Source organism: Schistocerca gregaria, chromosome 1 (genome assembly GCF_023897955.1).
Source record: "Schistocerca gregaria isolate iqSchGreg1 chromosome 1, iqSchGreg1.2, whole genome shotgun sequence".
NCBI classification, from domain to species: Eukaryota; Metazoa; Arthropoda; class Insecta; order Orthoptera; family Acrididae; genus Schistocerca; species Schistocerca gregaria.
Genome location: NC_064920.1, coordinates 518580975 through 518595803, shown reverse-complemented (window position 1 = coordinate 518595803; position 14829 = coordinate 518580975). Strand labels below are relative to the sequence as shown.

At 43.2% G+C, this 14829-nt stretch overlaps 1 protein-coding gene across 1 annotated transcript in view; it reads left to right on the top strand.

The window, feature by feature from the left end:
• The window catches only part of LOC126354620 (putative fatty acyl-CoA reductase CG5065), a 132323-nt gene that overhangs the window by 76502 nt on the left and 40992 nt on the right, over window positions 1-14829 (top strand). The gene's annotated exons all lie outside the window — the stretch shown is intronic.

The following is a 14829-nucleotide window of genomic DNA, read 5'->3' as shown; positions in this document are numbered from 1 at the left end:
GAGACTGTATACAGAAGAGTGCAGTTAGGAATGGTGTTGGCCACAAATAATTGTCGTAGATTCTGCTGTGTAACAGGGCGCATTGTCATGCTGATTCAATGAATCATCACCTATCAAGTGTTTCTCTGCTGTATGCAGTTCATAATGCCGTAAAATATGTTCATAACCTTCTGCGTTTAGCGTTCTCTTAAGAATACTAAGGGAACTATACCCTAACACGAAAACCACCCCCAGTCCATAACACCGCTTCGTCCATAGTTCGATGTTCGTATTATTCATGTTGCTAGCTAACATTCTCCAGACGTTAATCAAACCCAAACCTCTCCATCGGATTTCCATAGGGTATAGCATAATTAAGTGATCTATTGCCCTGTTGTCCCATCATTGTCGCTTAGCAATTACTACAAAAATACATGGAGTATGAGGAGGTGTTCGTCCACTGCTCGCCATTCTTTTTAACTCCCTACGCCCAATCAGTATGTTAGCTGACCGCTAGTAGAACTAAGGAATAGACGAGTGATTCCTTTTGCGGATTTCATGCGATTTTTTTTCTACCTACCTCCACAATTTTTGACGGTCCGTGTCTGTCAATACATGAGATCTGCCTGGTCTTGGTTTATCTGCGGTTATTCCCTCGTATTTTCAAATCAGTACCAACACAAACACACCACTCGGAGAGCTTTAAAAGGGTTGACATGTCGCTAAGAGACGAGACGCGTTACTCAGGTAACATCCAATGACTAGTCCACTTTCGAACTCTCTGAGCCGACGGAATCATAATGCTGTTATCGCTTCTTTACGGATAACACCGTACTCCCAGTCTCCTTTCATACTAGCGGGCCCACCTCTAGCGAAATTTAGTGGTCAATTCTGTATTCAAACAAATGTTCAAATGTGTGCGAAATCCTATGGGACTTAACTGCTAAGGTCATCAGTCCCTAAGCATACACACTACTTAACCTAAATTATCCTAAGGACAAACACACACACCCATGCCCGAGGGAGGACCCGAACCTCCTTCGGGACCAGCCACACAGTCCATGACTGCAGCGCCTTAGACCACTCGGCCAATCCCGCGCGGCTCAATTCTGTATTACATAGAGGTGTACAAATACTTCGTTTGTATAATGAAAGTGGAGCAGAAACTAATGGTGAGCCATTTTAGTAATGGTACAGGCGGCAAGTGGAGAAATTCAGTGATATAAGCGAGCGACTTTCACTAAGGCAGATTATGGCTCGGAGCCTGGGAAAGAGAATCTCGGAAACGGCGAAGCTGATCAGGTGTTGGCGTGCTGCTGTCCCGAGCATCTGTGAAAAGCAGTAGTAGTACGGCGAAACCACGAGTAGGTGACAAGCTGTGGCACTCCCAGGCCTCGTCACAGAAAGTGGATGACCTCGGCTTGCCCACTCTCTAAGGAAGAATATTTGATACTCTATGGCGGATCTCGCGACAGCTTACAATGGTACTTGACGCACAAGTGATTCTGAGCATACAGTTCAGTTCACATGGCTGAACATAGGAAACTGCAGCAGACGACCGATGTGCCTGACATAATTATGAGAGCGTTCAATAATTAATCCAAATTTTTTTTGTGAAAGCAGGTTGGTTTTATTCAGGATTCCAATACACCATATTATTTTCCATTCTTTTGGGCAGAAAACCCTATTTGTCAACATAATCTTCAATCAGTGCGACGGCCTTACGCCGTCTTACTGGGAGGGTCTCTGTGGCCGCATGACACCACTCTACTGGTCGACGTCGAAGACAACGTTTTGCTGCATCAATAACTTTCCCTTCATCTAAATACTGCCTCCCGAGGAGTGCGTCCTTCATTGGGCCAAACATGTGGAAGTCGGAAGGTACGAGACCCGGCCTGTTGGGTGGATGGGGCGGAACACTCCAATGACATTTTGTGAGATCGTCCCAGCTGTGCAAACATGTGTTAGCTCTTGCTTTTTCAAGAAGTAGTAGTTCATTTGCATTTTTATGGCGACGAACAGGCTACTGTCGTTTCTTCAATTTCCTGATGGTAGCACAGTACATGTTCGTGTTGAGGGTGAACATCAAACTGAATAACCCCTTCAGAGTCATTGAAGACCGTTGCCACGACTTTACCGGCATAGGATGCTGCTCTGAACTGCTACTCCGCAGAAGGAGTGGTGTGGCGTCACTCCGTGGATTGCCGTTTTGTCTCCGGTTCGAAGTGATGAATACATTTTTCGTCGTCTGTGCCGATTGTCAACGAAAGGGTGTCATGATCAGCCTCGTGACGCGCAGGCAACTCGGCACGGGTGGTCCTTCGTTGCTCTTCATCTTCTTCTGTTAGACGGCGAGGAACCCTGCGGGGCCATACCTTTCAGTACCCCAGCTGTTGGACGAATGTCTCTGCGTTTTGTTTTGTTTTTTCCTTTTTTCGACCGAAATTGGCCAAGAAAGGATACTGTTGCCTTACTTATTGAACGCCCTGCGTACATTTAAAAGGGATCACAGAGACTGGGCCGAGTAGGATTGGAAATGTGTTGCCTGGTCAGATAAATCACGTTTCTTGTTACATCAGGTCGATGGCCGGTCCAGATACACTGTCATCCACGCGAAGGCTCTTAGAGACATGTGCGTGTTACACTGCTTTGAGGAGCTTGATAGTGAAATCACGTTGATGTGTTTACCATCAGGTTCAGCTGATCAGAAGCTAACGGAATAAATATGGGTCGTTATCAGGCGCCAGCTCCGTGCCACAAGCCAACTTCCGCAATTCACGAAATTTACATGACCGGTGACCAGATATCTTGTGCTGCATAAATCCGGAAACCTAACGAGGATTTTTCGAATCCCTGCCACACAGATTTGGATGACCAACACACTATTAAGCAAGTGAAAATAATGTCCCGTCTGGTGTGTGTGTGTGTGTGTGTGTGTGTGTGTGTGTGTGTGTGTCTGTCTGTCTGTTTGTGTTTCAAGCAAGCTCTGCCATAAGGTCGATAAAATGCAACAAGGACCGAATTGAGAGGAAAGTTATTTATGGGACTCTAGGAATACGGTGATAGCACACGTTTTGAGACGTCAACGAATAGTTGGCCATAAGTAACCATGAGTAGCATCGCGATTCCACTGACAAAACTGGCTTTCTAATGCCTCCCGAGAGGATACAGTTCATGCACTTGAAGCACGTAGACGTGGGAACCTGTTAATGAGATATGGCATATCACGCACCTTTAACGCTTCGGGTACGCGAGTGAAACTGTAAGAGAAATTGACAGTGATCTATGAAACCCGTGAAGAGAAACTGTATAAAGGACACAAAGTAATTTGGAATATCTATATGTGTGTAATTCCTTTGTGGAGTATCTATAACAAGAAATCTTTACCAAATAGAAACCTCGCCCTAATAAAACTATCGTTCTCCCAGAAGCACTATAAGCAACTGAGGCACATCATTAACCATGCCTTCAATGTTGTCGCGAAAATAAAACGATAGATTTTGCGAAAAATACTCAGACCCGAGATAAAAATGGTATTTGTGTGGTCAAATAGTCCAAAGAATTGTATTCACTGACGGAACGATTTAGTTTCGTTCTACAGAAGAGACTCTGGTATTTTGCGGACGTATGATATGAATGGATGACTTGAGCAACTAAGAAAATCATAAACCGGGCTGGAGAAGCCAAACACCAGTGACTAGTAGACGACAGATATAATATATGATCCAATTACATTAAAAAGACCGCCAGTCTTCGTTAGAAGTCAGTGTGCAGTAACCAATCACAGACGGTAGGTTGCGGTAGGAGGGTAGTGGAGGGTTTATAAAGCATGTGTCCGGAGGAGTGAGGGGAGGGGTAGAATGGGAGGGGGGGGGGGAGGGAGGAAGAGAGCAGAAAACACTGCAATCGTTTTTGTTATGCGGAAACGGAGTCATTTATATGACACCCAAACCGGCATGATTTTTGGATCTCAGGCCAGGGAATTTCCGAAACCCGTAATTGCTTGCGAGCTGCCGTAGTTAAAATATACCGTGCATGGCAAAATGACGCCGAGATGGCACTGAGGTAACTGTGGTGCACCGCGAGCCGTAGATGACAGGGATGTGGTGGGGGATGGCTACGGAGATGTGTAAGGGGGAACAGACGAGCCACTGCTAAGCAACTGATCTCACAACGAACCAAGAAGCTACATACACAGTCTTCTCATCGACCGCTTACAAACGTGCTTCTTATGGGCCTCCACAGCAGGCGCCTCGTTCATGCACGCATGCTGACTTCATTCGTCGGCAACGATAACTGGAATTTGAACGACAGTGCTGCAACTGGACGTCCACTGTGTGGCGACAGGTGGTCTGTTTAGATAATACTGTTCGTCATGGTTTCTATTTCTGATATTAAAGTATGTGCTTCTAGACCATTTTACCATGGGAAATTCAAATATGTAAACAAAATATCGATGTCAGGGATACTTTTTATGTAATATATATATATATATATATATATATATATATATATATATATATATATATATATATATATTCACAATTCATGGCAAACACAGAGGCGTTATAGAGAAATACGGGTATGTTGCCGCACCCAGTAGTGATAGAACGTGATAATTTCTTGTGCAACAGCAGGTGGGAAGAATCAGGCATCATTAGGTTATCCCCCTCCACACCTATGTCATTAAGACCACCTGAAACATCTCATTAACTCGAACTGCGACAGCCGGTCGCTGCCTCGGCAGTAAATCTTCACGCCTCCTAGGGGCAGGTGCATCGAGTTTACAACAGTGGTGTTAGCCGCAATTTGTGGCAGTCTTAACGAGTGGGTGTTCTGGCTGACAAGTAACTGTCTGTCGTATTTCCGAGCACGGTTGAATTTTTTAGTTCCTGTGAGTAAACTGAGTGAGCCTGGTGCTGAAGGTAAAACGACTGCTTGTTTTTAGACATCAGCGTTCCTCTAATTCGCTACTATTAATTTAATACAGGTGTATTACCAAACTGGTATTTTTAAATTTGCAGAAATGCCACGTCGTCGTAGATGTCGATATAAGCCGGATAACTTCTGCTACATCTGTGGGAAGCTCACTTTTGCCAGAAATAGGAAGAAAATTTCTTCAGTCGTAAAGAAAGCATACAAACATTACTTTGGAGTAGAGGTAGGAGACCAAGATAAAGAATGGGCACCACATTTCTGTTGTGCTACATGGTACTGCAAACTAATTCAGTGGAGGAAAGATAAAGAGAATGTGGCGTTGTTTGCTGTTCCCATGGTGTGGAGGGAGCCTAAGGACTATCCTACTGATTGTTATTTCTGTCTAACAAAAATTCAGGGTTTTACAAACAGAAAGTCGAAGAGGCACATTGTTTACCCAGATCTGCCTTCAGCGAGAATGCAAGTGCAGCATTCCGACAACCTTCCAGTACCTTCAAGAGCTCGAGGTCAAATTCCGAGTGACAGTGAAATAAGTAGTACTGAAGAAATCACAGACGATGATTCATTATATCACTGCACAAGTGAGTCATCGCCACATTTGTTAACACAGGCAGATTTAAATGATTTAGTACGCGATCTAGGACTAAGTAAACAAAAGACGCAGCTGCTTGGTTCAAGATTACAAGAGTATAATTTACTGCACCAAAGTACTAAAATCAGCGTGTTCAGGCACAGAGAATATGCCTTTATTTCTTATTTTTCAACTGACAAGCACTGACATTTTGCAATGACGTTGCTGGCCTGATGAAAGTGTTGAACTTCACTTATATTTCACAGGAGTGGAGACTTTTCATAGATGCATCGAAAACAAGTCTAAAGGGTGTTTTTCTCCATAACGGAAATAAAATACTCTCTGTTCCAGTAGCTGATGTCAGTTTGACAAAAGATAATTACGAATTTGTACAAAGGATGCTAAATTCATTAAAACACAATGAACACAAATGGAAAATATGTGCAGATTTCAAGGTAATTGCTATGGTACTGTGAATGCAACAAGGCTACACAAAGTATGCCTGTTTTCTTTGCGAGAGGGATAGTCGAGACCGAAATTCTCACTACGTGAAAAAGAAATGGCCTAGGCGAATATGGAAAGTTGGCGAAAAGAATGTACAACGTGAAAGTCTGGTAGCTCCTGAATATATACTACTTCTACCGCTTCACATCGAACTTGGCCTGATGAAACAATTCGTGAAGGCCATGGGTTTGCATATTTAGCTACGAAATTCCCCCGTCTTTCTGCTGCAAAAATAAAGGAAGGTGTATTTGTGGACCAAAAAGTCAGGCAGCTGCAGAAAGATGCAAATTTTGAAGCATGTTTAACTGATAAAGAAACAACCGCATGGGACTGTTTCAAGATGGTGTCGGAAAACTATCAAAGCATATCAGGATTTGGGGTGCAATATGTCTTTGAAGGAACATACGATGGACTCTCATCTGGACTACTTCACAGAGAGTTGTAGTGACGTATCGGATGAACATGGGGAAAGATTCTATAAAGACATTTCTACCATAGAAAGGCGCTATAAAGGGAAGTGGTACCTTCTATGTTAGCATATTATTTCTGGAATATCATTCGAGAGAAGAAAAATTCACAATACAAGAGAAAAAAGTGATGTGCATTACAAGGCAGTGGCTCCTTGTTTGTGAATCTTCTGTAATTTCTCATGTCAAATAAATACTTCAAAGTGTATACACAAAGGTTACTGTGTTATATGTTAGATCTCAACTTCCATTAATGTAATGAACTTATAACATCATAATGATGTGCAGTTATTTGTCGAATTTCACCTCACGTTTGCTGCACTATATCAGAAACTGAAAAGAGAAATAAAATTGCGATTACTCATAAACTATCACTGACAGAAAAAACACTAAAACCAGTTTTCAATTCAGCACTCTAAATACAACTAGGATCACAATATTTTTTACCAGAAATAGAAAAAAAGGTTTTTTTTTTTTTGTAGAACAGTGTTAATTCAAGTTTTATGCTTCATCGGACAGAGGGTCGTTGACGTCTACAGCGTAAAATGTCAGCAAGCAAACACCCTGGAAGACTCGTCGGAAGGGTTCGGGTCGAAGGGGAGACTCTTATAGTCAGGTGAACGTTTCCGTGGCACCCCCTGTGTGATCTCGTGCTTGTGGAAAGCGACACATGTACGCATCTATTCTTATGGATCATGTCAACTCCTACATGCAGTTTGTTTTTCCTCAGGCCGATGACACCTACGGGCAGGAATGTGCAACGTGTCACACAGCTCGCAGTATACAACTGCCCGCATTTAGCCTAATCGAGAAGCTAAGACATTATCTCGTTCATTGTGTTACCGCCATGGTCTTCAACCGTGGAACCTGGAGCAGTTGGCCGCAGCACTGGAGTCTGTAAGGCTCCACCTCCATATCGGTACTTTCCAGAATCTCACTGACACTATTGCAGCAGTTCTCGCAGCAGTCAAGCTTTTGACAGGTGGAAACATCAATGTTAGTGGACACTGTATTAGGAAAAGTCGCTGTTGATACATACACTACTGGCCATTAAAATTTTTACACCGCGAAGATGACGTGCTACAGACGCCAGATTTAACTGACAGGAAGAAGATGCTGTGATATGCAAATGATTAGCTTTTCAGAGCATTTCACACAAGGTTGGCGCCCGTGGCGACACCTACAACGTGCTGACATGAGGAAAGTTTCCAACCGATTTCTCATACACAAACAGCAGTTGACCAGCGTTGCCTGGTGAAACGTTGTCGTGATGCCTCGTGTAAGGAGGAGAAATGCGTACCATCACGTTTCTGACTTTAATAAAGGTCGGATTGTAGCCTATCGCGATTGTGGTTTATCGTATCGCGACATTGCTACTCGCGTTGGTCGAGATCCAATGACTGTTAGCTGAATATGGAATCGGTGGATTCAGGAGGGTAATCTGGAACGCCGTGCTGGATTCCAATTGCCTCGTATTACTAGCAGTCGAGATGACAGGCATCTTATCGGCATGACTGTAACGGATGGTGCAGCCACGTCTGGATCCCTGAGTCAACAGATGGGGACGTTTGCAAGACAACAACCATCTGCACGAACAGTTCGACGACGTTTGCAGCAGCATGGACTATCAGCTCGGAGACCGTGGCAGCGGTTACCCTTGACGCTGCACCACAGACAGGAGGGCCTGCGATGGTTTACTCAGCGACGAACCTGGGTGCACGAATGGCAAAACGTCATTTTTTCGGATGAATCCAGGTTCTGTTTACAGCATCATGATGGTCGCATCCGTGTTTGACGACATCGCGGTGAACACACATTGGAAGCATGTAATTGTCATCGCCATACTGGCGTTTCACCCAGCGAGATAGTATGAGGTGCCATTGGTTACACGTCTCGGTCACCTCTTGTTCGCATTGACGGCACTCTGAACAGTGGACGTTATATTTCAGATGTGTTATGACCCGTGGCTCTACCCTTCATTCGATCCCTGCGAAACCCTACATTTCAGCAGGATAATGCACGACCGCATGTTGCAGGTCCTGTACGGGCATTTCTGGATACAGACAATGTTCGATTGCTGCCCTGGCGAGCACATTCTCCAGATCTCTCACCAACTGAAAACGTCCGGTTAATGGTGGCCGTGCAACTGGCTCGTCACAATACGCCAGTCATTATTCTTGATCATTATTCTTGATGAACTGTGGTATCGCGTTGGATCTGCATGGGCAGCTGTAACTGTACATGCCATTCAAGCTCTGTTTAACTCAATGCCCAGGCGTGTCTAGGCCGTTATTATGGCCGGAGATGGTGGTTCTGGGTTCTGATTTCTCCGGATCTATGCACCCAAATTGCGTGAAAATGTAATCACATATCAGTTCTAGTATAATATAATTGTCCAATGAATACCCATTTATCATCTTCATTTCTTCTTGGTGTAGCAATTTTAGTGCCCAGTAATGGCCAGTAGTGTAGACTATCACGGAGCCTAGTAACATTTACACGTTGCTTATCTACCAGCTTCGAATGCAACAAAAATTTTATGTTTAGTGTTTCGTATATAAGGCTTGCGTTAAGACTTTAACACATTAAGGCAAGAATTACAGTTATAAACCAAGTCTTGAGGCAGCAGATCTCACTGCTCACAAATTACATCGACTACAAACATAAAATATTTGAGACCAAGAGCATTTAGCGACTTCCAACAAACCTTAGACATAACTTCAAGCTTTTTCTAAACTTTACTCGGTTACATGCTTGACGTAAAATATTTCACACATCAACTCATTTGCAAAGTAGTCAGAAATATGAAACTGTTCCATATATGGAATTTCTATTCTTTAAGGTATCAGAGGTTAACTGGTTAGCCATAAGAATCATAAGCTAACGGAAGATACATTCATAAGTTCATGTAAAAATAAATAACGGATGGCTGTCTGAAATTCAAAACTTATTGTCACCATAAAGACAGCCGATGCATAATAAAAGGGGATAAAAACATTTTGGGAATGTAACAACAAGAAGATTAAAGCTAAGGTTCCCTACGTGCTCCTTATTAAGGGAAAAACGAAAAAGCCACAGAGAGTGTTTTAAAAAATTTCATCCGATTTGACAAGACTCTCGTCTACGTGAATGAATGAAGGCACAAACATGGGGAAAATTTTGATTTAGGTATACGGCTAAAACGTTTTTGTTTCCAAAAGAATCATTCAATTTTCTAAGGATATATATTTTGCATGCTGGCACATGCAACCTTCGGGTAATTTTTATGATTACGTTTAAGATCAGTTTCCTTCCACAAATGTTGAATAAGCCTCCCTTCAGACACACGACAAACCTTCAGAATATAGTCATACTCGTCCCCTCCTTCAGACAGCACGTCTGGAACAGCTGCATTCAATGCTGGTCGATGCGGCGTAACTGTTCATCCAAAGTTATTCCAAGGGGTGGCACGGAGACAAATCTCCCCCTCCCCCCTGCCGTCACACACACACACACACACACACACACACACTCACACACACACACACACACACACACACACCAAGAGTCACATACCATGAGACTTTGCGACCTTGGAGAAAAATGCTGCAATGCAAGACACATACGATTACACAATACATTATTGCTATTATATATTAAGTCAGATCGCGTGATTCGCACATGTACCGCAAGGAGGGGGGGGGGGGGGGGGGTTGGCATTTGCGATTTGCGATTCCCGCTCCCACTTTTAATTTGAAGTACAGATTTTAATTCATATACTGGGTGGATAATTGTCAATTCTCTGACATGTAATAATTTTAGCTTCACCTATAAAATGTAGTTCTTAAGGCACTGCACGCGGCAGAGGAAGCACAGAAACGGCAGGGCATATGTGAAACACAAAATCCAATGGGGCACTGCACAATGCAGGGAGCCAAGGTAGAAGCATGGCAGAGGCCGGCGCTGGCTGTGTTGTGTAGTGTTCTTCGTGTGCTCTGAACAGCAGAGGCCCCGCTGATATGCTCCGTCTCTCTCTCTCTCTCTCTCTCTCTCTCTCTCTCTCTCTCTCTCTTTCTGCTGTGGGAAACGTTTGGAGCTACCGTTTTTTTTCTGAATCACTGATTGTTCACCCCTTTGAAAGATTCAACTCTGTGAATCAGTTCAGGAGCGGATCCCCCATCTCTAGTGTCAACAGCCTGTATGTTAAATCTATTCTGATATAGGCGTACCGTCATCTTATTGCATGACTTCGGATCTTCACTTTGACTGTAGGCAAAAATTAAAATCAATGCCCATTACCGGTGTTCCAGTGTTTTCTATTGAGGTATACAGGTGTCAGTTGTCGTTTATGAACGTTTTATTCAACCAAGAACATTAAATGTGAGAAATTAATGCAGTGCAAGTTGCAGGGCAGTCTATTTGATCCATAAAGCTTCTGGTTGTGCTGCCGCAGATGCCAGAACCACTCCATGTGTCATTCATAGGTTGTGGCCACGTTGCAGGGAGACGGGTGTGTACACAAGGCGAATTGGAGAAGGTCACCAAAGGGGAAGACTGATTTATTGCCATCTCTGCACTGCGGCCAGAGTATTGAAAGACGATATCAGATGGCCACTGGAGCCGCCATGTCCGATCAGACTGTAATGAACAGGTTACGAGAAAGGACCTTACGACCCAGAGAATCTGTGGCTGAACGACCCAGAGTTCCTGTTCGAGTACCCCACCTGACACGACAATATTTTGCAGATTACTTGTCCCTGAATTTCTTCTAGTGCCAGGGCGCATGTGGCAGTCATTAGGAGGTATGTCTTGCGAAGCCTGGACATTGAAGTAATGGGATGGCCGGTGGTGAGTCGCGACCTAAACACCATCGTGCATATGTGGGACAGGCTGTTCCACCACGCATTTTCCAAGTACTCTCATTGCTTGTCATTGAAGGATGTGAACGGATACCACAGGGTGACCTCTGTAGACTTCCATGGAGCATACCACGTAGAAGTCAAGCAGCGATAACCGCTCACGGAGTGCATACACCTTAGTGGAGTAGCTGTTCTAGCCGCTACAGTCTGGAACCGTGCGACCGCTACGGTCGGAGTTTCGAATCCTGCCTCGAGCATGGATCTGTGTGCTGTCCATAGGTTAGTTAGGTTTAAGTAGTTCTAAGTTCTAGGGGACTGATGACCTCAGACGTTAAGTCCCATAGTGCTCAGAGCCACTTGAACCATTTCAGCGTCTCCACCGAAATGCCAAGGCAAATAATCTGCGAATAGATCAGTATCTTCCATCTATTGATTCAGGTTACATCTTGTGGTTGCAGCTAAGCAATTTGCATGGGCATGCCATGCAATAATCTTTACCTACTGGAGGGTTTCGATGTCTACCTCGTGCAGACATTCACAGTTTATGACAAAATCTCTCACCTATGGCAGATGATTGTACGGTATGATATGTCTTGGAGGTAGATATGACATATTCTGATATTTTATATGACGTGTTCAGCGATATGCTACTACTTCCTGAGTGCCAAGTTCTGCAGAATTGTTCGTACCCCGAGCTGATGACAATACTGGGGGATAAAAACAGAATATTATGCATTACAGAAATCTCTTGTAACATCTGAACTTAAGACGGCTGCAACTAGATCACATTCGCCACGTTACTGGGTTTGACCAGAGTAACTTGTTGAAAAAATATGTTGATCTTATACGAACATGTGTTTTTAAAAATAATTCCAGTAGTTGATAAATAATTCAGTTTTTGGCAAGACTGTGGAGAGCATCACGACATCGAATTGGTCACCCATTGGAATGATGGTTACGGAGCATAAGAATGAATTTCCAAGCCCTGTTTTTAACACGCTACTATCTCCCATGGAGAATTTGTCACACTGGGGATAGCAAATGTTGTGACAGAGTTCCTGAAACCATATTATGTTGATATGTGTGTACTGGACCTATCAAAACTCCACACATACTATTTTCGTTGTGTCTGTCCACAACTCATTTTATATTCCAAAGCTGCTTCACATGGACAAAGTGAAAACCATTTACTGTATAAAGGGGTGTGATCCATATGAGGTGACTACGTGCTGTCCCAATACATATGGCATACTATCTGCTAGTACTAAAATTATCGGTTTGTTGAGGAATGGGGCGAATGCGTTGCTGATGGTGGAGTTTATAAGCCTTCACTCAAAAATGTAAGCACACTATACAGGGTTAGGTGTCACCGCAAGGTGGGTCAAGGGTGTGCAATGTATGACTACAATAGCTGTCACTGTTGAAGGCTACTTAGCATGTCTCTGGGCTGGTGCAGATGATGCTCATCAATGGGGCACCATGTTAACTTTGAATCACGAGAATTGTGGTACATACTGTGTTGCATTCAGCCTGTCATGTTACGACCGTAGCTCAGACATCTGTGGGGACAGGATCACAGCCCCACCATACTCGCACAGTGTGTGTGTGTGCGTGTGTGTGTGTGTCTGTGTGTGTGTGTGTGTGTGTACTTTTTGAACACTGTGTATGTTTCATTTTTTTCTTTATAGCAGCAAGGTAGTACAAAATTCACATATTATTTTCCTAAGAATGTGTGCAAACATTATCTTGCTACCTGATTTTGTAGCTGAATGATTGTTCTTGATGTGTTGTAGCCTTGACCCATTACAGCCATTTCGAATAGGGAATTGTCTGGCACTACACTTGATAAGTTTAAAGACTGTTAAAAGATAAATGCAACTACTGCATCCTGTATACACATATGTATTACTTTAAATGCATTAATTTCTAATGCATTTTTCCCTTTGCTGCTAACCACCATTCTGTTTATAACATGTGATTGGATATATGTATAATTTAATTTATCTTTGTTTTATATGTTGTAAAGATTAAGTATTTTTAAATACCTCCAGTGTTATAAAAAGTGTTTATTTCAATTTTTTGTACATATGCATTATGCATAATACACACACACACACACACACACACACACACACACACACAACTTCTTCTTTTTCACTGCTCTTTTTTATACATCCCAATCATGTTCTTTTCATATCTTTATAAACATTCGTGTTTTATACACCATAAAATCTGCCTGTATCACCTTTCATCCTATTAATGTTCTAATGTCTCTTGGCTTAGACTGCACACATGTACTTATACACTTGTCTGTGCACCGCTCATCCCATTCATTGTGCTCACTCACGTAGTTTGCATCATTGAGGAGTTTCTTCACTTACAGATGCCATTGCTTCAGTCTGTCTGTGACTATCCACTGTGCACTGTACGTTCCTTTATGTTTACAACACTCACGTATTGTAGGTACAGACATTTTGCAGAGCCACTTGCTTTCGTTATTATATGGAGGACCCTATCCTCATGCATCTCGTGGACTGGTGCTGTATGCTTCATGATGTGCATAGGTGGTGGGAATGGGTCATTGCCTGTTATCATCAACCCTTCAATGTACTCCAGCCTGGTAACCAGATGGTCCAACTCTGTCTGCGATACTACCTATGTAATCCGTCGAGCCTTCTCGATTTCTAGCACCACTTCACATTGCATGTCTTGTGTTAAACCATCATTACACGTTTGCACCCAATAGAAGTTACTTTATAGATGATTTCAAACAGAAGTGGTGCCATTTGGAAATGATTTAACTTGTTGGACTAACTGCCAGCTCTTTTATACACATCCTCCCGCCCCCCCCCCCCCTCTTTCTCCTGTGATTACCATTCCTACTTGACCTCGGTACTTGGGACCTCTTACATGTGGAAATGTCAGTGACCTCAGTCTACATGTGTTCTTGGATGCTGATGAGCTCAGATAATGACCATGATTTCGGCTCCCTTTGTGTCAGAAGTCTCCAAAGGTCCTTACTTAGAAGGCCAAGATACAACATTTCTTAATCTTCTATGCCATCTAAAACACCAAAAGCTGCCATCATGGAATGTCTTTATTTTAAATATGGTCAGTTCAAGACAATTGCATCTCTATCCTGGTCAACTTTAACCACGATTAACTCCCTCGTTTCACATTAACCATGTTTGGTGCAGGCGAATTTTGCATTCACCAGGGTTAAGTGCTGACATGATAGCAGTCCACTTCCAATCGATGATGGTGTAGTTGGCCCAAGAAGTCGTAATCGAAAACAAAATGCGACGGAACCAGCTTCTGTTTACCACGAAACAAAAACAAATATGAAAGGTTTTATCCACCCAACAAGAGATAGAGGTGATGGACTGATAGACCTGCAGCGCTCATAGTAGCCTGGCAGTGAACCAAGGTCGTGTTGCTGGAAGTCACTATATGGGGTTCACCCCCACGGAAGTACGTTTACCATAAAGTTCGTCGATTTTACGATCGACAGAATTCCTCTAAGAGATTGAAG